At 34.7% G+C, this 27,365-nt stretch overlaps 1 protein-coding gene across 1 annotated transcript in view; it reads left to right on the top strand.

Moving 5' to 3' along the window:
- The window catches only part of MDGA2 (MAM domain containing glycosylphosphatidylinositol anchor 2), an 855,787-nt gene that overhangs the window by 769,112 nt on the left and 59,310 nt on the right, over positions 1–27,365 (top strand). The gene's annotated exons all lie outside the window — the stretch shown is intronic.

Genomic DNA, 27,365 nt, shown 5'->3' with positions numbered 1-27,365 from the left:
GAATTCATGAATTAGTTCTAGCAGTTTTTTGGTGGAATCTTTTGGGTTTTTCATATAGAGTATCATGTCATCTGCAAAGAGTGAAAGTTTGACCTCCTCCTGGCCAATTTGGATGCCTTTATTTCTTTGTGTCGTCTGACTGCAGAGGTTAAGACTTCCAATACTGTGTTGTATAACAGTGGTGAGAGTGGACATCCCTGTCTTGGTCCTGACCTTAGGGGGAAAGTTCTCAGTTTTTCCCCATTGAGGATTATATTATCATTGGGTCATTCATATATGGCTTTTATGAACTCGAGTTATGCTCCTTCATTCCCTACCTTCTTGAGGGTTTTTATCAAGAAAGGAAGTTGTATTTTGCCAAATGCTTTCTCTGCATCTTTTGAGAGGATCCTATGGTTCTTGTCCTTTCTTTTATTGATGTGATGAATCACGTTAATTGTTTTGCGGATATTGAACCAGCCCTGCATCCCGGGTATAAATCCCACTTGGTCGTGGTGAATAATTTTTTTAATGTATTGTTGGATCCAGTTGGCTAATATGTTCTTGATTATTTTTGCATCCATGTTCATCAGGGAAATTGGTCTATAGTTCTCCTATATAGTGGGGTCTCTGTCTGGTTTTGGAATCAAGGTAATGCTGGCTTCCTAGAAAGAGTTTGGCAGTTTTCTTTCCATTTCTAGTTTTTGGAACACCTTCAAGAGAATAGGTGTTAACTCTTCCATAAATGTTTGGTAGAATTCCCCTGGAAAGCTATCTGTCCCTGTACTTTTGTTTTTTGGCAGGTTTTTGATTACTAGGTCAATTTCCTTCCTGGTTATGGGTCTGTACAAATTTTCTATTTCTTCCTGTTTCAGTTTTGGTAGTGTATATGTTTCTAGGAATTTGTCCATTTCTTCCAGATTGCCCATTTTATTGGCATGTAATTTCTCATAATATTCTCTTTTTATTGTTTTTATTTTTGCTGTGTTGGTTGTGATCTCTCCTCTTTCATTCTTGATTTTATTTATCTGGGTCCTTTCCTTTTTCTTTTGATCAAACTGGCTAGGGGTTTATCAATTTTGTTAATTCTTCCAAAGAACCGGCTTCTGGTTTCATTGATCTGTTCTACTGGTTTTTTGGTTTTAATAACATTAATTTTGGCTCTAGTCTTTGTTATTTCCTGCCTTCAGCTGGCTTTGGGTTTTATTTGCTGTTCTTTTTCCACCTCCTTAAGGCATAATGTTAGGTTGTATATATGAGATCTTTCTTCCTTCTTCAGGAAGGCCTGGATTGCTATATACTTTCCTTTTATGACCATTTTGCTGCCTCCCAGAGGTTTTGGGTTGTGGTGTTATCATTTTCATTGACTTCCATATACTTGTTAATTTCCTCTTTAACTTCTTGGTTAGTCCAATCATTCTTTAGTAGGATGTTCTTCAGTCTCCAAGTATTTGTTACCTTTTCAAATTCTTTCTTGTGGTTGATTTCGAGTTTCATAGTGTTGTGGTCTGAAAATATGCACGGTATGATCTCAATCTTTTTGTACTTACTTAGGGCTGATTTGTGTCCCAGTATATGGTCTATTCTGGAGAATGTTCCATGTGCACTGGAGAAGAATGTATATTCTGCTTTAGGATGAAATATTCTGAATATATCTGTTAAGTCCATCTGGTCCAGTTTGTCATTCAAAGCCATTGTCTTCCTGTTGATTTTTTAATTAGATGATCTGTCCATTGCTGTGAGTGGGGTGTTGAAATCACCTACTATTATGGTGTTACTATCGATGAGTTTTTTTATGTTTGTGATTAATTGATTTATATATTTGGGTTCTTCCACATTTGGCTCATAAAAGGTTACAATTGTTAGGTCTTCTTGGTGGATATACCCCTTGATTAGGATATAATGTCCTTCTGCATCTCTTGATACAGTCTTTATTTAAAAATTTTTTAATATATATTTATCTTTGAGACAGAGAGAGACAGCGTATGAGCAGAGGAGGGGAGAGAGAGAGAGAGTGAGAGAGAGAGAGACAGAAGCTGAAGCAGGCTTCAGGCTCTGAGCTTTCTGCACAGAGCCTGACACGAGGCTCAAACTCACGAGCTGTGAGATCATGACCTGAGCTGAAGTTGGACACTGAAACGACTGAGCCACCCAGGTGCCCCTGATACAGTCTTTATTTTAAAGTCTAGATTTTCTGATATAAGTGTGGCTACTCCGGCTTTCTTTTGTCAACCATTAGCATGATAGATGGTTCTCCATCACCTTATTTTTAATATGAAGGGGTCTTTAGTTCTAAAGTGGGTCTCTTGTAATCAGCATATAGATGGATCTTGTTTTCCTATGTTACCCTTTGTCTTTCGATTGGAGCATTGAGTCCATTGACATGTAGAGTGAGTACTGAAAGATATGAATTTATTGCCATTATGATGCTTGTAGAGTTGCAGTTTCTCAGGTCTTTTCTAATCTTTTTGCTTTTGGTATTTATTCATTCATTCATTCATTCATTCATTCATTCATTCTTTTCTCCCCTCAGAGAGTCCCCTTGAAAATTTATTGCAGGGCTCGTTTAGTGGTCACAAATCGCTTTAATTTTTTTTTTTTTTTTTTTTTGTCTGGGAAACTTTTTATCTCTCCTATTTTGAATGACAGCTTGGCTGGATAAATAATTCTTGGCTGCATATTTTTCTGATTCAGCACATTGAATATACCCTGCCACTCCTTTCTGGCCTGCCAAGTTTCTGTGGATAGGTCTGCTGCAAACCTGATCTTTCTTCCCTTGTAGGTTAGGGACTTTTTTTCCCTTGCTGCTTTCATGATTCTCTCCTTGCCTGAGTATTTTGTGAATTTACTGTGATATGCCTGTTGATGGTCGGTTTTTATTGAATCTAATGGGGGTCCTCTGTGCTTGCTGGATTTTGATGTCTGTGTCTTTCCCTAGGTTAGGAAAGTTTTCCGCTATGATTTGCTCGCATAACGCTTCTATCCCTATTTCTCTGTCTTCCTCTTCTGGGACCCCTATGATTCTGATGTTGTTCCTTTCTAATGAGTTACTGATTTCTCTAATTCTTAAATCATGCTCTTTTGCCTTAATCTCCCTCTTTTTTTCTGCTTCATTATTCTCTATAAGTTTGTCCTCTATATTGGTGATTCTCTGTTCTGCCTCATGCATCCTTGCCGCGTGGCATCCATCCGTGATTGCAGCTCGGTTATAGCATTTTTAACTTCTTTCTGTCTATTTTTTACTTCTTTTATCTCTGCAGAAAGGGATGCTAATCTATTTTCGACTCCAGCTAGTATTCTTATTATTATCGTGATTCTAAATTCTGGTTCAGACATCTTGCTTATATCTGTGTTGGTTAAATCCCTGGCTGTTGTTTCTTCGTGCTCTTTCTTTTGGAGTGATTTCCTTCATTTTGTCATTTTGAAGGGAGAAAGGGAATTAATGATGTAGAAAATTAAAAATTAAAAAGTTAAAATTAAAAATATTAAAATTAATAATTAATACACACACACACAAACATAAATCAAATAAATGATGCTAGATCCTGGGTGTGTTTTGGTCTGGGTGTTGAAAGTGGTTTCACAGATTAGAAAAAAAAAGCGGGGGTGAAGGAATCGTTTCAGAATTTGAAAAAATGAATACACTGAAGTAGACTAAAATGAGATGATGGGAGTAACATACAATTTGAAAAAATATACACAAAAGTAAAGAATATAGTAGAAAAATGTTAAAGAAATATTTTTAATAAAAATTAATAAAGATGAATTTTTTTCTTTCTCTATTCAAGAAAAAGAAATGAAAAATAGAAAAAAGAGAAAGAAAAAAAGGGAAATCATTTGAAATTTTTAAAAAGTGAATACACTGTAGTAGAGTAAAATAAAATGAATGAAGTAAAATAGAATTTGAAAAAATTTACATAAAATACAATAAAAAATTAAAAAAAATTTAATAGAAATTGAAAGTTTAAAATGAAGTTTTTGTCTTTCTGCATTCAAGAAAAAGAAAGGAAACAGAAAAGAGGAAACAGAAAAAGAAAAAAAAGGAAATCATTTGAAAATTTGAAAAAGTGAATACACTGAAGTAGACTAAAATAAAATGATGGATGTAAAATATAATTTGAAAAAAAATTACACAAAAGCAAAAAATATAGTAAAAAATTTAAAGAAAAATATTTTTAATAAAAATTGAAAATAAAAATGATTTTTTTCTCTTTCTGTATTCAAGAAAAAGAAAAGAATTGAAAAAGAGAAAAAGAGGGGAAAAAAAGAAGGAAAATTGAATAGATGGAGCTGCTAACAGTTTGAAATAGGACTGAAACTACTTCATTTCCCCTAGAAGTCAGACTATGAAGCACTGTGTAGTCCATGTACTAAGTAGGTGGTGAGACTTGTGTTCTTGAAGAGCCAGGTTGGCTAGTTTGGGTGGAGCTCAGTGTAAGGGCTCCATTCTCCACTAGATGGCACTGCTAGCCTACTGGTGTGGAGTGTTGTGGTGCTCGTAGGTGCATATGCGCAAGCACGGGAGCAGTGAAAATGGCATCATGCAGCTACCCAGTCTCTAGTATCAGAACTCTGTTCTCGTGGATCCGCAATCGCCAACCCATCCTCTGTCTTCAGCTTTTGTCCATTCCCTGCTTTTTCACTGTCTGTGACCAGGCCCCAGGCAGTACCTCTCTCCCGAGTTTTATCTCAGATGCGGCTGTTTTCCCTGGTTCCTTACTTCTGAAGGACTGCGGCTTTGACCCGTTCTGCCCCTCTGTGGGAGAGTCTTACCGAGCAATGGCCGAATGAGCAATGGCCGAATGTCGCTGAACCCAGGAACACTTGCTGGAACCTGCTGCTGCCAGTACCCCGAGACTGCGGCAAGATGCCAGCCCACCACAGAAAAAGTTCACGAGATAGTGTAGCAGCAGCTTTTCAGGGATTATGGAAAATCACAACACACATCTGACACCAGGCTTCACCTTTAAAGACCTTGTTCTAGCACCAGCAAATGTGCCCATTCTCTGGGGTCTGCTGGGACCTGATGGCTTCAACAGTCTCTACCAAATGTCTTCCAGCAGTGGAATTGCTTTTCCCCGTGTGGCCTGAGAACCTCCCGAACCCCACTCTGCCCCTGGGGATTCGCCCTTCCCACCAGAGCACCTCCAGGTATCGAGCTGTGGATTTGCAGACTTTGTGCTCCCCTTGTTTACAGTCTTAATGGAATTTAAACCTTCTCCTTTCGCATTTCTCCCTTTGTACTTTAGTCCCTATGGCTGTTTCCAATTTTCCACTTTCTTTCAAGCTCCTTTTGGGGAGGAGTGCTTTTCCCATATTCTCCCCCCAGCGACCCCCCCCCCCCCGCCAACTCTGTCCTCTCTCCACCTGCCCTCCTTGTCCTTCGTGGCTTCTCGCTCCCCAAGTTCACTTCTCCGTGCTGTGTACCTGCTTTATTCTGTGGTTCAGGTTGTGCAGATTGTTGTGTTAATCCTCCAATCAGTTTTCTAGGTGTGTAGGATGGTTTAGTGTTGGTCTGGCTGTATTTTATGGATGTGAGACACAAAAAAAACTTCCATGCTATTCTTGGCTACTCCTCAACTTAGGAGTTCTTATAGATTCCACCAGCTGCTCTTGAAGTATGCATGCTGCACAGTCAGGTACTTTGCTTTACATATACTACCATATTTTATTTTTTAATCAACACAGTGAGATAGATATTCCTGTTTTTCTGTGTTAATGACAATTAAGTCATGGGGTTAAGTAATACACCCAAGATCAAAGGCGAAACTGGGATTTGAACCCAAGACATGTGGGTTGGAGTCTGACAAGTGTAATTCAGCTGAATATCATTTGAGCTTTGTGTCTTTATCTTCTATCTCATCTTTCCTCTCCTTCCTCTTTCTTCTTCTTCATTTTTTAAATTTTTTTAAGTTCATTTATTTCAAGAGAGAGAGAGAGCGAGCAAGCATAAGCAGGGGAGGGATAGAGAGAAGGAGAGGAAGAGTCCTAGGCAGGCTCTATGCTGTCATAAGGGGCTCATGACCTGAGTTGAGACCAACAGTTGGGCGCTTCATTGACTGAGCCTTCCAAGTGCCCCTCTTATTTTTCATTTTTTAATGGTAGATTTTCATCTTGTTTTCTCACTTCCCTTATACTGATTTCTTATTGACAATTTCTACCTCTTTTTGTATTAACTTTAGTTGCTATTCATATTTTAATTAGAATTATATATATCTATACCCACATAGTTGAACATTATATTTTTCTTCCTTTAATTTCTTCTGTATTTGAGGATACATCCACTTTTCTACTTACATTTTCTATATTTTATACAAACCTTTCTGATTTTGGAAATCTTTTCCTCAATTTGTTATTTTATAGTTTACTTAATTATGGCATGATATGAATACCCGTTTTTGCTTTTTTATTGGTAAATGAGGAAAACAAAACAACTGTTTGATTTCAGAATAATAATATAAATTAGAAAAATATGCCAATATAATACTAAAAACCAAAAATTCCTGTGAAATTGGTATTATCAATCTTGTTTAGATGCAGAAATAATCTTCTGAAAGTTAAGCTTTGTAATCATGTTCTGCAGAGAGAGGGGTCCTTGGGGAACTATAATATTAACCTTGTTTGTCTAATTCTAAAAGCTCTTTTCTTCTATATTTCACTGCTGTGAAATTCTGTATGCTTCTCTGAATCATTAGAATGTAATATTTCATCGGAAAGGATATTGGATAGGCATCCCAGAGCTCTATCATGAAAAGGTATATATGTCTGCTCACCTCTTGCTGCTTCTACAGCCAAATACAAAAAGTTTATAAATCAAAATACCAATACAAGAATAGCATGTTTGCTGTGCCTTATAAATGAGGCTAGACAAAAGGGGGTTAGGGTCTATTGTAAATGAATGCTTAAATCTGCCTTCTATATTTCATGTCAATTTATAAAGAGGTCAGTCATAAGAAAGAAGGATCCTTTCATGTAATCAGTGAAGCATGTACTAAGCTCTGATTAAATATGAAGGACTCAAATGCCAAGCATTTGAGATGCCAAGGAGGTGGGAATGGGTGGGTGGGAGGATGGTCTTATATCTTCATGGATGGATAACCAAGGAGGCAATTACAGTACCGTTTGATAGGTATGATAATAGGTGTGGATATAAGGTATTGTGGGAAAACATTGGAGGAGAACCTAAGATAACTTTGGGAGGTGAGGAATGCTGACACAGTAATAGCAAACTTACATGGGAAGAGTGAATAGAAGTTACCCCAGATCAGGGGACATGGAGGGAATTACCATGTACCTGATACAAAACCAACATGGTAAGTTCAGAGACCTGAGAATAAAGCAGTGTATCTGACCATGTACTGCATGAGGGGCAGGATCTAGCTGGAGATATGATAGACCAAGGACACAAAGGGCCAAATGAAATATTCCAAACAAGTTAGACTTCACCTTGAGAGAAGTGGGAGACCCAGAAAAGGCCAAAACCGAGGAATCAAATGATTGCTATTGTGGCACAAAATTAAGAAGGGATGAGCATAGAGTGAAAGCTGTTTTTTTTTTTTTAATTTCAAATGATATATAACAATAGGAATCAGTGCTGCTGCCTTGGTGATTGGAGAGAAATTGATTTGGCCAAATGAGGATGATTTGACAATTAAATTTAGATTATGGGAAAGAAGGGAGCAAGAAGGCAGAGTTGAAAAAATAAGTTCACTACTTATGTGCTTGTTGTCAAAAATCTTATGTCAAAACATATGAATATCTGTTACTCTTTTCGATAGGTTAAGAAAATATTTTTAAATATGATTTTTTATAGTTCTAGGAAAATGAATTGCTATTGAGATGAATGGTAGACACATATTTAATGGAATGTTTTCAAGCAAATATACAATGGTAAAATTTAAAAACAAAATCTGAAGGAAGTTTCATGTGATAATATAAAAGAACCTTAATGTATCCCTGCAACTTTTTTTAATGTTCTAAGATTTATTCTCAGAAACTCATGTCTTCAGAAAATGAAACAATAAAAAATTCATAGGAATTTTTCTTATATTTAATAGGCACCTCCCTCAAAAATGGGAAGCTAATTTTGAACATATGTGTGTCTATACTTATAGTACAAGGTGCTACAATGATAGGTCCTAAAATGAGAAAAAATTTTTGGAAGAATAGTTACTCTTAACACACACATGCGCATGTGCGCGCGCGCACGTGTGTGTGTGTGTGTATGTGTATATTTTATACTATATCCTCTATAATTTTATATTATTCTTTCTTTAGAAAGTATCTTGGTGCCCCACAGTATTGGTATACTAGGTTAAGTACTCCTGTATATTAATACAAAATTACTTTTACAACATTAATTATTTTTTGGAAAGAAAAATGTTAAGGCTTGTACCAGTTCTTAAATCTTACTCTTGGAAGGGACCCATATCACTTCCATTCCTATTTCCTTGACCAAAGCAAGCCCAATGACTTTAAGTGAGATAAACAAGGCAAACAAGTGGTATCCTCATGTACCTGCAAATATAAAAGAAAATATTTACGAAGAGCATGAGTTACCACCCAGAGTTGCCTTTCTAGTCAGCAGTGTTTGATTGAATATATTAATAATATCATTTGACTTTCTGATGAAACTGTAACCTCAGAAAGATCTGCTTCTTAAGTTTACTTCTAAAATATTAAAAGAATGAGTACAAATTTTATTTTGAAATTATAGCATTTAGTTCAAATAATGAAAGCATAAAGAATTCAAAGGGGCTCAAAAATTGTCTTTTGAATGCCTGAGTCAATAAATAAATGATGAAATAAATGCCCCTGTATGCATGCTATCTATGTAAAAGAACAATACATGCCCCTGTGTATAATTTGTCAAAGCCTTAATATTCTTTGATTCTTCTTTTGTAATTAGATGTTACACACTGTTTTATGTAGGATAAGAAGTGAAACAGACAGAAAAAGTCCATGAACTCATGAAGCTCATTTTCTTTTAGACAGCAGACCAACACACACACACACACACACACACACACACACACACACACACACACAGATAGAATAATTTCAGAAGCTGATTAATCTTACCTGACAAATAAAGCAGAGATAGAGGAAAAACTGATATCACTAAAATTCACTCTGTATTCAGAGAATCTCATGAAAATATGAGAAGGTAACAAAAATCTCATCTTTACTTTTCCCACATGACATCATTTTGAGACAGTTTTCAACTCATGTTCATAGGAAGTGGACTTATAGTTCAATCTGGGGAAAAGAATCTAATTTTAAATAATCAAGTACATTAACTAAAATGAAGCAATAATAATCTCTTCATTCAACTGCCATTTTAGATTTTCTTAAAAACTAAATGAGGTAAGGCAAATGACCCAAAATTCACTGGCTACATTCATAACTCTTAACCATATTCAAGGATATGAAATAAATTTGAGTTGGATATAGTTTAAATCTATATATTTTAGGGGTGCCTGGGTGGCTCAGTCGGTTGAGCATTCGACTTTGGCTCAGGTCATGATCTCATGGTCTGCGAGTTCAAGCCCCATATGGGGCTCTGTGCTGACAGCTCAGAGCCTGGAGCCTGCTTCAGATTCTGTGTGTCCCTGTCTCTCTGCCCCTCCCCCGCTGATGCTCTGTTTCTCTCTGCCTCTGTCAAAAATAAATACACATTAAAAATAAATAAATAAATAAATAAATAAATAAATAAATAAAACCTATGTATTTTGAGGACATATTATGACTAGTCAGTATGTAAAAACCTGTTCACAATTTGAAGACAGGTAGGTCACTTACATAAGAATAAATTGCCACCTGAGGAACATCTGAAATTCTAAAAGACATGTCTGAAGCATTGATACTCCTAATGCTTTTATTGTAACTGCATTATCTTTCTTATTTAAAAACTTATTTTGAATTCCAATAATCACAATTTTTAATGTTTATTTATTTTTTATGTATTTATTTTATTAGAACACAAGCGAGAGGGGGAGACACAGAATCCAAAGCAGGCTCCAAACTCCGAGCTGTCAGCACAGAGCCTGACGCGGGGCTTGAACTCACAAACTGTGAGATCATGACTTGAGCTGAAGTCAGATGCTCAACTGAGCCACCAGGCGACCCCAAATAGTCGCAATTTTTGAATTGGGATAGAATTTTCCTAAGTAGCTCAAAAAAACTGCTTAGAGTGTTTAGATGCTAAGAGACAGGTGACAAAACATTAAGAAGGGAAGAGTTACCCAGGGCAGCATGCTTAACACTAAGAAATCTAGAACTAGAGCCTTAGGTGTTTGGCCCTTCCAGATTGCTCTATATTACAAATAGCTTTTTTTTTAACCTTTAGTTTCTGAATTATGGATGATGTTTTTAGTGCTCTAAATTTCTATCCCCTATATTTTAATAAGCACCAGGAATGGTAATGTTAAGGATCATTCTGGTTTTATTGCTAATAATTGGTTAGATGATATGTACGGTTTTATTTCATACTTTGTTTTATTGCTAAGAGTGATATGATTGTGGGGGTGTTTGTGGGATCTTCTGTCAGTGTTATATGATATTGCCTGGAACTCTTTCTGTTCCCCTTTAATTGGTTCTCAATACCCTACAGCTGAGGACAAAGATGTACCTCCCACCCTAAGGTAATGAGAAGACAGAAACAATCCTAAAATATACTCAGGGAAAGTTCCTTACCTTGTTAAACTTTCTTTTTATTTAGGAAGAAATCCTGTACAGAAATAAACAGCTATTATGATTTCAGGTAGTAAAAAAATTGGGATGAGCAGTGGAATGCAGTGAGATAATGAAACAGTGAACCTGGTGCTTTAAGAAATAATGTGATCAGGGAACTTCTTTCTTAGGAATTGACATATCTGTACAGACGTGAATGATGTCAAGAAATAGGAGCTACAAGGTAATTGAGCTAAGAGATCAAAACGCCACATATCAAAGAAAAATAAAAACATGTATAAAATATATATATTACATTTAGTTTTTGTGGGCACCAGATCTTCAAATGTCTATTGAAAAAACAGAGCACTCTATTACAAGAAACCATGGAGATCCAAATTAAAAATTTTTAGTGTCAATCTGATGATATAATAACACAAAGGCCAGTAGAAAAGAATTGGGTATTTTGCTAATTAGAAGTGTAATTAACATGTGTTTTCATATTGTTAGGATAAGAGAACTGATAAGACACTGGTTATGTGGGACAGAACAATGCAGAGCCCACAGTGGATTTGCTAGAAATTAAGACAAGAAAAGAATGAAACTCTGTAATTGGGACTGCTCGATGAGTGACACTTGGTAATTAATCTAGGTGTTGGGCTTGAGTTTTTATTAGCTACCTGTCAGTAAATTTAAGTAATGGCACAACATTTTGTCAGTATGGGCAAAATGCCTTTCTCTGATCCAGAAAGTAAGACACACCTTCCCACTGAGTAACCAACTCAATAATGTTTATGCATCAATTCAATAAATAAAATTCTAGACTGCGGGAATATTATAGTGACTCCAAAAAAAAAATTCCTTCCCTTTATGGACTTGCATTATAAAGAATAAATTAACCCATTGTCAGACACTTGTAAAGAACAATGAGTTCTAGCTAACAAATAGACAGCAAGTAAATATATACTGAAACATCAAACCTAGAATAGTGAAATCATACTGATCCTGAGCAGAACGTGTATTCACAGTGTAATAATCTTTTGTCATCCATTTACCAAAAAAGGACCATGATAGGTTTTATTTTACAAAACATGGTAATAGCAAGGCCCAACTTATCTGTAAATATCCAGATATAAATATCATCTAGCAATTATCAAGCATTTGCTTTATCTCTCACAAAATAAAAGAGTAACTTTCGTCCCAATTATTACTTCATTTTTGAAATATCCAGAGGATTATAAATTTATTAAGTAATATTAGTTCTTATTATTTTAAAGAAAAACTCATCTAATTTTAAGATAAGTGAATTTAAGCAGTCATTCTGGGGAACAAATTGTCTTGCAGATTAAATGAATGAGATTTTCTCAAAGGCAAGAAAATGTTCTTTTCTGAACTCCATCTCCCCTTTCACCTGCTATTCTGTACTACAGTATGTAGCTCAGAGTGGCCCATACTAAATGCCCAATATTAGTCAATTACTGATACCCCTCATAGAATGGCCTTAATGTGCCATTATTTTAAAATGGGAAAAGTTTAAGGGTGCCTGAGTGGCTCAGTTAAGTGTCCAACTTCAGCTCAGGTCATGATCTCGTGGTTCATGAGTTTGAGCCCCGCATCAAGCTCTGTGTTGACAGCTCAGAGCCTGGAGCCTGCTCTGGATTCTGTGTCTCCCTCTCTCTCTCTCTGCCCCTTCCGTGCTCATGCTCGCTCTCTCTCTCTCTCTCTCTCTCTCTCTCTCTGTCTGTCTCAAAAATAAATAAACCTTTAAAAAATTAAAATAGGAAAAGTTGAATGAATTACAGTATTAATGTAACATAATGTTTTTTAACTTTTCAACAATTTTATTTATATAACTATATATACTTTCAGTGCTCATTGAATAACTGTTGACTGTCGGGGATTTACATCTACTTCATTTATTTCTATAATCACTAGCTAAATTTAACTATTGCTCCTGGCTAAAGAGGAGCTTTCATTTTGTTTTAGTTATATAATTTTCAAAGAACTTAGCATACATGTTTTTTTTTTCCTGTTGTCATGATGAATTGAATTGCATGCTTATGATTTTCATTTTTTTTCTATCAATGGCTGATCAGTTTTATTGTTAATAGCAACTATCAATAAAGGGATTGTAGTTTTACTATATTTTAATCCCATTTTGTATAACAGATAATAACTTGATAAATTTTAATGTTTCAGAAGTATTACATATTCCTCTATTTCAATATACTCTCGTTTGCTTATATTCCAATTTGTGTGTGGTTTAGTGTCCTTATGCATAATGATACAAACTAGTGTCATTAATCATGAATGAGATAGTTTTCTTGCAACCTCAAAAGAATATAAATAAAAGTGTAAAATGGAATTTGGAAACATAAGCATGTTTGCCAAGTGAAAAAAACCTGGTTTTATTTGCACTCATGCAAATATTAGTACTAAGTATTTTGACATGGAATTTTAGAAGTCCCACCTTCTCAAAAACAGCTTTCTCAATTTGAGACTGCACTGCTGGGAATTGCTTTGAATATCTAAAATATTTTCTGTCATTATTAGTCTTTTGTGTAATGTGAGTCCTCCAGAGAAGGTGAAATTTTGGACTTTTCATCTGAGTTAAAGACTTAGCAACTTATAATAATGAAATAGGAAATGGTCTTATGAGAATGAAATGAGATGAAGGATAATCATCTAGGTGTAGAGTATTCTGGGAGATTAAAAATGTGTCTGATTGTCTGTTTTACATAAAGCTGTCCTGCATTTTCATTAGTTTTGTTTTATTAAAGCTGTGACTTCTAAATTCCTTCTCATAGCTTCAGAGATTCACATTTATTTCCAAAGGTCCCATGTAGATTACCCTAGTAATACCACTTCAAAGACTAGGAGATCGTCTTCTACAGGTGCAAATGAGAAATTTTTAAGCAAGGATTCTGAGACTCTGAAGTGGGATGTATTGAAGGAGAACTTACTTGAGTCCAGGTTTCTAGTCATTTCACCTTATGAGTTCAAGAATTTTTCAAGAAGTATATATGTTATTCTTTATTTATGTACCCCTAATTCTTTAAAAGAAAACATGCTGATGTCAACACTAAAGCATATTAGGTTGTATATTAGTGACATCAAAAATATTTGATGAAAATAAATGGCTCAGACAAGAATTTTCTCAAATATCCTTAGTATGTATTAATATTTCCATTTTGGGTTGCTTTTCTGAGAAATGTAATAGGCTCAGAAAAGTACTTAGTCTGCCTCACTGATGCTCTGGATGTCTATTCCCTTATAGATAGACCCAATTTTTTAAATTAGTGGTTTTAGTAATAATGCAATTGTCAATAACAATAGCAATGCTGTGATTTTAAATAAAATATTTCAAATTTTGTAAGTTTTTATACAAACTCCTCTTTTTAACAAATGTACATTTTGAAACCACTGTTGTTTATAAAGTGATTCTAATTGATTCAACATTGCTTAAAAAATTATTCTTCCTTTTAAGTTAACATAACATTCCTTATAAGTTAATGTAAAATTATTTTATAATGTGGTCTACATTTGACAATTCTAATTAGATGAACACAAAAAAGTAGTCATCAAGAAATTGCTATATACAAAGGTATTTGATGTAATTTCTACTTCAGAAAACTGTTACTTGGAAACCAGACCATCATAATAAATAATCAAGTAATGCTCAGTTAGTGAGCAAATGCACAACCCAAAATAAAGTAGGAACCTTCTGTGGTGGAGTGAGAAGAGCATTCTAATATGACATATAGTACAAATACTACAAAGGGCACATATTAGGCTAACAACAAGTTCAACTAGGTTTTGTTGGAAAATAAGTAAATTATATTGGTTATCTTGCACAGTGCCTCTATAATGGAGGTGAGGAAAAGAAATGCTTTCTTTGATTGAAAGCAGAAATATGTTTCCTCAGGTCAGGTATAGAAATGGACATTTTGGTGAAGATTAGAAAATAAAACTTTTGAAGTGTCGAAATAAAAGTTATTGTTTTGGAGTAGCAAAAAGTCAAAGTAGCAAAACCAACTGGCAATTTTATCTGTAAAAGCTACACTAGGCTAACTCTGTTCTAATGCTAAAATTAAGAGTGTGTTTCTCAACATTAAAAACATAGTTTTCATTTCCTAGTGAAATCTATTACAACGGGGAAATAAGGTTGTGCAAACAAAAAGATAAACACTGATTAATCTGTATGTTTAAGTAGATCTGTGGATTCTCAGTGTCTTAGAGATTGCAGCAAATGAAGTATTACGGTACAAAGCAGTGTATATCTTGAGAAAATGCATATTTCCTCTCCTATAAAATGGTACATAACATTACCTTGAACATAAAGCAGATACTTAGTCATTATTAATTGATAGTATGAGGATATTATGGCTATATATGAAGCAATAAAGACAGTGAAATAATGAAAAGAAACCCTTCTTGTAGCTTTTATATTATATATTTTCTATGTCAGTACAGTGCATTGCCCACTTTAGTGCAGTCGTTTTGGAATAAAAAAAAAGAAACAAAACAAAGCTCAGTTATAGAAAAATTACTTTTAGTGTAGCAAACATGCTAGTATTTTGGAAGATAGTTTTGGTTTTTTTGTTTCCCAACCAATATAACTTCTATGTACTCAAACATGTGTTGGAAAAAGGTAAAAGTGTATTTGGGAAGAGATAAAAAAGTACATCCTGTATATAGTTCTTGCAGATTGAGGAAGGAGAGAAATGTTCTATAAAGAGGTAGAATGTGGGGTTCCATAAATCTGTAAACTTTCATCTCTTTTTAAAAGAGTTCTGAGCAAAAATAATAAAATATTCAATTCATCTTATCACGAATTACAGGGGTATTTTTTTGCATATTCTGTGTAAGTTTTATCAATTTAACATTTTTCATAGTTTTAAAATTCTTTAAATTTAAATGTTTCTGTGGTCCAGATGTTTGGTTTTGTTGTAACATATTCTAATTAGTGACTTTCATGAATATACAGCAAATGTTCAGCCAGCTCAATTATTAAAAAAATGGAAAAGCTAATAGTGGATTATGATACAGTATTAATCAGGCATCTCATTGTCAGAATTAGATATTCCCAATGTTCAAATACTTATCATTTTTAGTGCTACAGTGGATTATAAAGATCATCCTTATATTATTGCTGAGGAAACTGCAGCCCTCAATTTCTTAATGCATCCACATACAAATAGCTAATAGGTATAAAAATAGAAATAGAAACAAATAACCAGATTTAGGTATTCAGTCCTCAACCATGCTGGAGCTTTTCGTTTTTAAGACATTCACCTCAATTGGATGCCTTTTCTCTGCTAAATTTCTGATTAACATTTTTTGTTAAGTAATGTCCTTAATTTTTACCGTAAAATTCTAGTAGTAGGCGTGTGAGCTACATATAACTTCAAAAACTACTATTTTAAATAGCTATAAAATAGAACAAATGCAACAAAAAGTTCTACTTGAAATAGAAGGAAAAATATAAAAAAGGACTTCATTTCCCCACAAGTCTAGGAGATTCATGTGGGGTCATGAGTATATTCCTTAGTATTGCAAAATCCAGCTGATGTGCTAACAAACTGCATTTTAAACATTTTTTTAAGTTTAATTTGTTTAGTTTGAGAGATAGGGTGTGGGGCAGGGGCAGAGAGAAAGATGGAGAGAGAGAATCTCAAGCAGGCTCCACACTGTCAGTGCAGAGCCTGATGTGGGGCTTAAATTCACTAACCATGAGTTAATGACCTGAGCCAAAATCAAGAGTCAGGCACCTAACTGACTGAGCTACCCAGGTGCCCCTTAAACTTTTTTTTTTTTTTTTTAAGAAAGAATGAAAGGGAGAGAGAGAGAGAGGGAGGGAGGGAGAGAGAGAGAGAGAGAGAAGGAGAGAAGGAACAAGCTGGGGAGGGACAGAGAGAAAGAGGGAGAGAAAGAATCTCATACAGGCTCCATGCCTAGCACAGAACCTGACATGGGGCTCAGTCTCACAGCTGTGAAATCATGACTCAGACACTTAACCAACTGAGCCACCCAGGTATCCAACTGCATTTTAAGTAATGTAGAATTTCTCTTTCACGGTAATTTTTGTAAGATCATTTGTTCATTATCTGACTTTCCTGATTTATTTGTCTAATCATACTTATTACTCTAATATGTTATTAGTTAATTATTATTATCATTTAGCATTGTTTCCCACACCAAAATGTTAGCTTTGTGAAAGCTGGGCAGTTTTCTTTTATTATTATTCCTATTATTGTTGTGGTGTTTTTTTATTGTGCATTCATGGTGTCTATGGGATACTATATATCTTAGTTTACTTAAGTGCCTGACATATAGTATGTGTTCAGTAATTTTTTTTAGTAAATTATTGCTGCATATGATAAAAATATCACTAATTATCACTTTTGTGCATATTGAAAATAAAAAGAAAAAGTAATAATTACAATATTAAAACTTTTTCAAAATTGAAATCTGGGTGACACTGTTTAAAAAATAAACTAAAACTAATTTAGAAACAGAAATGGCTATATGAAGACATTATACCACTCTACATTTGCATATGGTTTACATAAAACCCTTTCTTGTAAAGCAAGGGACAAGTGGGAGCAAATAAGTCGCACTTATGTATACCATGAAAAGGGGGATGAAAGAATGAAGTTCATCAGTGAGTCTGGAGTTAGACCCTAGTAGCAACTGTTTGCCTTAAAAAGTTACTGCTGAAAACTCCACAAGCCCGAGTAAAATTGTCGTTGGTGATGAATGATGAAGATCTTTGCACAAGCCACAGTATCTCTCTTTAAGTTTTACTTCTAGGCTTAGCCATAGCTCTTCAATTAAGATTGCCTTAACCAAGATGGTCCAGGGAAGCTCCAGCCTTGGCCACAGGCTTAGTTCTTATTTAAACTCTAGTAGTGAGCCTGGGTCCTGAAAGGAAAGCAAAGGTGTAAACATGGATTTCTGAAGTGGTTGGGAAAGCTAGAGGCCATTATGGATTGTTGAAATAGCATTTACAATGATATAGAAGCATGGAATAAAAGATTTTTGGTCTGTTTTTACTCATTGTGTTATCCCCAGTGCCCAGAACTATGGCGCATAGTTGTGGTAGAGTAAATATATGCTGAATAAATGAATGAATCCAAGTACAATAATATAGCTGGACATCAATTCTAGGTTTGATTTTTCTTTCCTTATAGTTTAAAAATATTGCTTCATTGTCTTTTGTATGCACTAGTGCTACTGAGAAGCATGATGCCAATGTGATATTTCATCTTGATTGTTGAATAACCCCTGCTTGCTAGAATCTTCCAATATTTTCTTTCTCTTTGATATTTTTTAAGTTTTACTATAACAAGTTAAACTGTGTTTGAGTGTCTTTTTCTCACCCTTATGTATATGTTTCAGTAATTACAAAGTCTTTCAGTATGAAGTCATTTTAAATTAAAAAAAAAAACACTTTTATTTTGAAATAATTATGGATTCATGAGAGATTACACAGAAATAACAGGGAAGTTCCATGAACTACTCCTCCTGCCCATTCCGAAGCCATAATAAAGTATATTGTCAAAACCAAGAAATTGACATTGATATAATCCACAGAGTTTAATGAGAATTCACCAGTTATGCGGGCACTCATTTGCCTCTCTGGGAAACTTATTTTACTCTTACTTTGGAAATGCTTTGTCACGTGTAATTATTTTCTCAGAGAAAGATGAATAGGAAGGAAAGAAAATACTCAGGTTACCAATCTTGCTGCAACTATTGTTATCCATTCCCAACCTGTTATACCTGGTGTGATTAATTTTTGGCTTCTCAGGGGAAAAAGCCTGAATAGTGATCAAGCCATAACAATGATGAGAGTAGGGAGAGGAAAAAAAAAAAAAAAACCAATTATATGCTAACCTATATCCTCTTTGTGATGTGACCCTTTTTCCATTAGGGTCTCTAATTTTCCCCTCAGGTCATTAATCAACCCCTTGCTTTTAAGAAGTCTTGGGGTTGGGTTTTGAAACAGGCAAAAATCCTATAAATTTCCTTTTTTATGGACAACCGCATCATTGACTATTAAATACTACCTTTCCTTAATCTGACCTAAAATCTATATCATGTTCCAATATTTTTTTGATGCTATCTGTCTAATTAAAATGATTGATGTTCTTTGTCTGAATTGCTTGGGCGACCTTGATGTAAAATTTCAGCATCCTGCCAAACCCCTACTCCCCATCCAGTCTTGCAGTCTTACCCTAGAATATTTTGCTTTTAATCTCTTTTTTTCCCAACTTCCATATATTTTCTTTAAAGGAGCCATTAAACCATATGTGGATATCATTACCTTACATTATTCATAAAGTACCATAGAACATGTCAATGAATAATGTTCTCTTTGCCTCTCAAACATACCATGTCTAAATCCTGACATATTCTGTCTGAAGCCTGGTCTTCCTTCAGTCTCCCCATTACACTGAATAGTCTCATCATCCATACCCTTACTCAAGCCAGAGAGAACTGGGAATAATTCTTGACTCTTACCTTTATTCCATATCCAAGCCATCCAATTTCCACCAATTTTCTCTCTTGAATATTCCTGAAATTCTTTTACCTTTATCCAACTCTTCTATGATCATCAAGTCCAATTTCTTGCCAGACAAATTACCAGAGACTTTTGCTGAATAAACTCTTGCCTCCTCCAAATTGTTTCCATAATTAGCCATATATTTTTAATTGCTATTATTTTTGTTTTTTTATTATCTGATCTTGTGAATATATTAAGAATTCTAGCATATGTTATGGAAATATTCTTCCATATACTTATCTTCTCATTTTAATGTTATTTTTACTGTGCCTATTTTTAAAATTTTTATACAATTGAATTTTTCCATCTTATGGTTTCTGAATTTGAAGTCTTTTGGAAAAGCCTAGCACACTCAAAGATCTAAACAAAATCTTAAATTTTTACTTCTAATACTTTTGTGGTTTCATTTTTTTTTTACTTTAAAATTAGGATCTAAATTCCACATATGAGTGGAATTCCACATATGAGTGGAAATCATATGGTAGTTGTCTTTCTCTGACTGACTTATTTCGCTTAGCATAATACTCTCTAGCTCCATCCACATCATTGCATATTAAAAAACAAAACAGGGAAAAAAGAAAAAAAGAGAGAGGCAAACCATGAAAGAGACTCTTAATGATAGAGAAAAAACTGAGGGTTGCTGTGGGGGAGATGGTGGGGGAAGGGTTAAATGGATGGTAGATATTAATGAGGGCACTTGTGATGAGCACTGGGTGTTATGTTGTATGTAAGTGATGAATCACTGAATTCTACACTTGAAAGTAATATTATACTGTATGTTAACTAAATGCAATTTAAATAAAAATATGAAACAAAAAGAAAAGACAATATCTAGCTATAATTTATGTAAGTAAATTTTCAAATTAAAGAAAATAGATAAAGATGATTACAATCCCCAAACTAGCCAGATCCTATGTTAATCATGTTATGCATCCCCAGCTTATAATTACACATTTTTCTGTGATAATTAAATTAATCTCTTTCTTACTGCACCCTTTCCACCTATGTACCGTTTGCTTCTCAGTAACAGTAACACTAGTAGGGGGGCTAGCAGATGTAATTATTATTGTATTAGCTAACATATGTAATGCTCGCTTTGTGTTAAACATTGTTTTGAGTGCTTTACATGTATTAATTCTTTTAATCCCTGCAACATCTCAGTAAGGCAGTTACTAGGTTAGCATTTAAGTTCTAGAAGAAAAAGGATTCTGTCTCAGTTGTTTCAGTAATAGGCTCTCAGTAGATGGCTTTGAATGAGACTCAATGATACTGTGCAACATTTTTCATTGAAATAAAATATAATTGATACTTGTTCTTAAAATTGCAGTTTCAAAATGTTAAATGGCCACAATATACATAACATAGTGATTGACTCTGTTTTCAAAAACAATCTTTTAAGAAAAAATTTTTACATCTATTTATTTATTTTGAGAGAGAGAGACAGAGCACAAGATGGGGAGGGTCAGAGAGAGAGAGATTGGAAGAGAGAGAATTCCAAGCAGGCTCTGCACTATCAGGACAGAGCCCTATGAAGGGTTCGATTCCATAAACTTCAAGATCATGACCTGCGCTGAGATCAAGAGTCAGACCGTTAACTGACTGAGCCACCCAGGCAACCCCCAATATTTTAAGAACACTTTGATGATTAAGACATTTTTGTAGAAATTCACAGGAATGCAGGGCAGATATGAGGATGATATCAAGTTCAGCAGAGAGTGATGTTAGACTATATGTTTAGTAAATAGAAATATATTAATAAGGAGTAATAAGTATGGATTTCATGTGTAGATAAATGGAGATATTACGAGTTTTCTGGAAAAGCATTTAAAAATACTTATTATGTAATAAGACTTGTTATGTAAAAAATACTTATTATGTAATTGCTTCATTTATCAATTATTTTGTGTCATTTTAGGGGGCATGTAAACAGTATTTCATTAAATAAAAGACTGTTGGTATACTGCTGTTCCCATATTTACTAAGGACAACTGTAGAATGATTTCAGTAATTGTCTTTTTCCTAATATTGGAATCAGTTTTGTGTTATAGAAAACGCATATATCTAGCTAACCATCTATAGTTGATGGCATTTTTTTAGAATGAGGTACATTCTGGCTTCTAAAAATGTTCCTCTTAAGTGTGATATATAAAAAGAAGTATGAAAATGTGATTATACAGCAGTATGACACATCTTTAGTTTAAATTCTAACAACTTATATATTTTGATACTTTTCCTTTAATAAGAAAACTTTGCTGGAACTGTGTGATACATTCAGAGTTCTAGTACAGCATTATAGTGTATCAGATTATTGTTCATTAAAAGTTTACTTCTCTGCAGTTCTGGTCTTTGGGAAGAGTATATCCTATATTCACAGATGTGAAACTTGGTTATGTGATTTGCCTTTGTCATCATGGAATATGTGTAGAAACGATAGATGCTAGTTCTAAGAACAGTCATTAAAAGCCTGGCATAATTCTACTCATCCTCCAAAACCATCTGACTTCATCAGTGATAAAACCTGCTTTAGGTAGTATGGTGGCCCAAGAAGGATAATAGACTGGAGCCAAGCCCAACTGGGCAAAGCTTAAATAATCTGAAACCCAACCAACCTATTGATGTACAAGCAAGAAATAAACGCTTATTGTTTTATGCCATTAAGAATTTCTGGTTATTTGCTACACAAATTATTGTTGTGTCATAACTAGATGAAACTAACATACTTTTATTATTTTTGACCTTGATATATCTTATATTGCAATTTTGCAAAGTGAATCTTTGATAGAAAACAGCGCTAACAAAGCCATACTCTTATTTATTAGAAATGTCCAGAAAATTGTATTTTACAGTTTTACATTGAGTAAATTCAACAGTCTGGTTTTTTTCCCCTTAATATATATGGAAAAAGAAACAATTTGTTGGTATCTATAGTAATTAAGATTACGTATAAACATATGAAACTGAAAAGAGCAAAATAATAGGAGCTTAAGTGAGATATATGTTTATTTCTTTCTCACAAAGAATCAGTTCAGACTTCAGCAGGCCAATGTTGATGTGTGCTCCACAGTATCATTAGAGATCTAAGTTTATAGCTTTCTTTTTCACTACCAGAGGACATGACTTTCATGCTTGAGGTTACCTGATGACCTAAGGTTGCTGTTAGAACTTGACACATCACAGGTGAATCACTGACTATAACTGAGTAAAGGCAAAGATCAAACAAACAAAAACTTAAAAAACAACAAATGATTAAAAGGCTTTCTAATTGATTAGGCTGTCTTCCCTAGCCTTCCCAAAAACACCAAGCAGCATTTCTACTTCAATCTCATTGGCCAGGATTAGGTCACATGCCCACATCTTGTTTAAAGGGAAGCCCAGAAATTAGCAGCCCTAAAAGCTGAGTTCTCTTCCTAAAGAGCAAGGGGACTGGAAATGGGTTAGAAAGTAGCATTTCCTGTGACATCGCTTTATATTTTCACCAAGAAAATTGTATCCCATTGGTCATAAAATCTCTAAAAAATAAAACTTTATATTTTAGAAAATTCAAAACTAAACTTCCTAGACTCAAAAACTGTGCATAGAGTTTATATTTAAACTGTGCTTTAATATGTCTTATATAAAATTTCAGTATTGTTGTCCACTCACCTTCCACTCTCAATTTAACACTGCTACAATATAAAAATAAATTACTCTGTGTGGTTCCTCATTGTTATTGTTTTCTTGTGCCAACCTAGTTGGGTGAATTTGAATTAATAAATACATGTATCAGTCCAGGAACTTGTGTAATGTTTCCCATGAAAAGAGAATATTATTGACATTTTTATACAAAATACAGTAAGAGATGCTAATTTCTATTTATATATATGTATAACAATTGCTTGTTTTTCTTACTGTTTTTTGTCTAAGCCTATAATGTGAGAACATTTTGATGATTAAGGCTTTTTATCATTGCCAGTAATTGAATTACAGCATTAGTACATAAATACATTTAAATTTTTATGTCATTATTTTCTATTATATAAAGTTTATGAAGACATATTAACCTGAGGCTTCTCCCTATGAGCGTTAAAATTGATTGCCCAAGTAGATACATATTTAAGTCATATCAAGCTGAAATAGTCTAACAAAACTTAGAGAATATTCATGGGGACATTATAGATTTCAACTAAGTTAAACTGAGTAATTTGTCAACGTACATACTGAGTGCTCAATAAAGTTAGCTATTATTTTAAATAATATTAGAAAAGAGTAATCACTCGGCTCGTTTAAGCAGGAAAATAAGTTACTTCAGTGGCAATATGTAGGATGGGTAGGAATTGGAATTCACTAGAAGCAAAGAATTCAGTTGAAAGACTATTAGAAGTTGTTGATGAGACATGGAAAGTCAGCATTTACAGCATTAAGATATAAAACTATTAGTAATAAACTCAGAACATAGCAGAAGTAAAATATCACACCAGGTTATTCGTAAAAATAATTGAAGGAAGTGATGATGATCCCTTATATCAAAGAAATGCCAAAATTAAATGACAAATCAAAACCCTAAAGACTGATCTATTTGTAAATTCTGGAAACAGTAACTTATGAAGAAAACTGCTGACTAAGCTGCTTAATTCATCAATTAGTCTTTAGGCTGAGGTGTCCTTTCACCTGCTGATCCAAGCATGACAAAAAAATTATTACACTATGTTATTTCCAAACTTGATAGGAAACCAGTTTTTCTTCCATAGTAATTTATCATTATCTGCTAAAGAATGATTATTTTTACTGTTATATATGGTCTTTTGGGTGGTTTTCAATGTTATGTTTTGTCTTAAGAGATGAAAATAATAAATTCATGGTGGAGAGGATTTGCCAGTAATACACACAAATTCTTTCCCGAGGCAATATGAAATACCCCGTCACTTAATGATTTACATAACAGTTATGATCACAGAACTCAGCACAACCAGAGCATACATTCACTGGAGTCTCAAAATAAAATTCAAAAAGCAGAATGTGAATTCTCTTAAACTGTCAGGACTCACAAAATCAAAAGCTTTTTGTGTGACTAAACTCTCTTCCTAAAGAAAGAATCGTTATCTTATATCTGTCATGCACTGCTGTGTAGTTCGGTTCAACATAATTAGGCCCTCGCTAGTGTAAAAGTCCTTTATCACTTTTCTAAGGGAATGTGAATAAAATGCACATTGGTCAGAAAAAAAATTGTGAAAGCAATACATTGAATATAATGATAAGAAGTGGAGAATAGTGATTAAGATTAGGAAAGTTGCCTTGAAATTGGACAGTATTGGGTTTCTGTATCAACTCTTGCTACTTACCAGCTATGTGTCCTGAGAAAGTTTATCAGTTCTGTAAGTTTTAGTTGTCTTGACTGAGGAAATAAGGATAAAATACTAATCTCATTGGATTTTATAAAAATTAAATTAGGGGCACCTAGGTGACTCAGTTGGTTGAGCATGCTTGATTTCATCTCAGGTCTATTTCATTGTCTCTGGTCATGATCTCATTGTTTGTGAGTTCAAGCCCTGTGCTAGGCTTTGTGCTGTCAGTGTGGAGACTGCTTGGGATTTTCTTTCTCCCTCTCTCTTCCTATCCTGGCTTGCACACTCTCTCTCTCAAAATAAATAAATTAACATTAAAAAGAAAAAACAATTCTACGTATTTTACTAGAATAGGTGAAAATATGAGAATATGGATACGATTTAAAGTTAATTATTTAACTACCTCACTGAATTGTTTGAGATTAAATTAAATAATAACTACAATGTTTAGAACAGATAGTAGTCACTCAATACATATTAGCTGTTTAATAACATTCTCATGTAATTCTTCTAATATATTTGTAAATGTTATATTGGGAATGTAAGTTAAGTCACATAAAAATATATATACTAAGCAGTTAGACTATGTAAAATGCTAGTCTTTGTTCTCAACCCCTTCTCTTAGTGGTTAGCTGTCACTGAAACTAAATTTTTTTTCAGGGAGCTAAAAGGCCTCCTTTTATTCAAAATTCTGTTCTATAGTTGTCTTAATTTTTCTGGAACTGCGTTTTTTACTTTAAGTCATAAAACCGTTAATATATCTAGAAAGTTTTCGGCTCTATTTTTCTTTTGTTTCTTCCTTTTCTATGGTCATTAAGAAATGTTTCATTTGGTTGTAGCTGAAGACTTTGTTGTAGGTACCTAATGTTTCATTCTCATTTTTTTAAAAATCATCCTTGGAATATATTTATAAGGCCTTTCATTTATATACCAGTGATATTTACCAGAGACTCTGCCTCTGTCTCAGTTCACATCCCCACAGACAGCACTGTTTCCTTAGGTAGACAAGGAAAGAAAACTTAGCAAAACAGCATGAAAGACTGATATTCAATGAAGCTGTAGATCCATTCATTGTTGTCTTTACCTGAAGGTTGTTTTGTTCTTTTCTTTCATTTGCAATCAAGCAACTATTATGATAAGGAATGTAAATTAGAAAAACTTTCAACACAGTCAAAGCTAAATGCAGTAGCTCTGTAAAAGTCTTTCTTGACATTAGTTCACTATGTAAGTTAAAAACTTTGATTGCAAAAGGGCAGTTGGGAGTTTGAAATATTAACAAATGCATGTTTTTAAATTATTGCAATTTTTTTTGTCCACTGCTAGATTGTTATTTAAACTTACAACAGAGGACACTGAGGTTTATGGTCCAAGGATATGAAGACACATTCCAGGAATGTGAAGGCAAACCTACAAACAATATACTACCACAAAATCAAAAAAATGGCAAATGAGCTTTGAGTAGATTTTATAAAATCTAAGCAAAAACAGTAGCCTTGGAAGCCTAAGCTTCAAGTCAGATGGAGGTTTGTGGTAGTGGAAGTGGGCAGGGGGTAGTTGAAGGAGAAAAAGTACTGAGTTCCAAAGCCTTTGTGTCAGGAATAAAAACACTGGGAAAAATTCCAGTGCAAGTACGCAGAATCTCCAGGCATGAGGAATATTTTATAAAAGTGAAAGAAGAACAATAGAATAATTCTTAAACATTCCCTGAGAAAGGCACCTATAACCCACATGAGTAGGAAGGCTGTGGGCTCACCTCCTAATGATAGGAAGAATGCAAGACTGGCCTGGAAGCTTGGGATGCTGCCTGAGTGAGCCCTCACCTGGCACAACAGCCCAGACTGAGCCAAATTTTCAGGTACTGGGCCTGCTAGTCTTTTGCTTCATGCAAAAGGGGGTGCAGTCAGAATTTACTAAACCTCTGAAAAAGGGGGAGAGACAGTGCTGTTAGACCCAAAGAACCCGAGATTTGCCAAAGCTGTAGGCTGAATAGAAATAACTTATTTAATTTTTTTTTTAAGAGAGCATGAATAGGGGAGGGGCAGAGAGAGAGGAGGACAGAGGATCCGAGAAGGGGCTTGATACTGATAGCAGCAAGCCCAGCATGGGGCTGGAAAGTAGCCCTGGAACCTGAGCCGAAGTTGAACACTCAGCTGAGCCACGTGGGTGCCTAAAAGGCTGAATAGAAATATTGACCCAGAGCCCAAGGCAGTTCCAAAGTTATGAGCCAGTATAGGACAAGAAAGACCATATGAAATTGACTAATTCTGAGAGATTACCTACCTGTAAGAAACAGGATAATCTAAGCAATAGGCATCCTCTCTAATACCATGCCAAGAGCTTTTAAACTAGGGAATGGGTTTAATTTCCCAGGTAGTACCCAGTACTAAATGATTGTTGTTGTTGTTGTTTTTTTAGTTTTTTTTTTTAAATGTTTATTTATTTTTGAGAGAAAGAGACATGGAGCATGAGCTGTGGAGGGTCAGAGAGAGAGAGGGAGGGAGACACAGAATCTGAAGCAGGCTCCAAGCTCTAAACTGTCAGCACAGAGCTAGATGTGGGGCTCAAACTCAGGAACCATGAAATCATGACCTGAGCCTAAGTCGGATGCTTAACCAACTGAACCACCCACGGGCCCCAAACTGATTGGTTTTAAAACCTGAGTTTAGGGGCGCCTGGGTGGCTCAGTCCGTTAAGCGTCCGACTTCAGCTCAGGTCACCATCTCGTAGTCCGCGAGTTTGAGCCCCACGTCGGGCTCTGGGCTGATGGCTCAGAGCCTGGGGCTTGCTTCCAATTCTGTGTCTTCCTCTCTCTCTGCCCCTCCCCT

The sequence above is a fragment of the Panthera leo genome, chromosome B3 (genome assembly GCF_018350215.1).
Source record: "Panthera leo isolate Ple1 chromosome B3, P.leo_Ple1_pat1.1, whole genome shotgun sequence".
NCBI classification, from domain to species: Eukaryota; Metazoa; Chordata; class Mammalia; order Carnivora; family Felidae; genus Panthera; species Panthera leo.
Note: the sequence above shows the minus strand (reverse complement) of the source record. Positions and strands in the feature narration are given on the sequence as shown.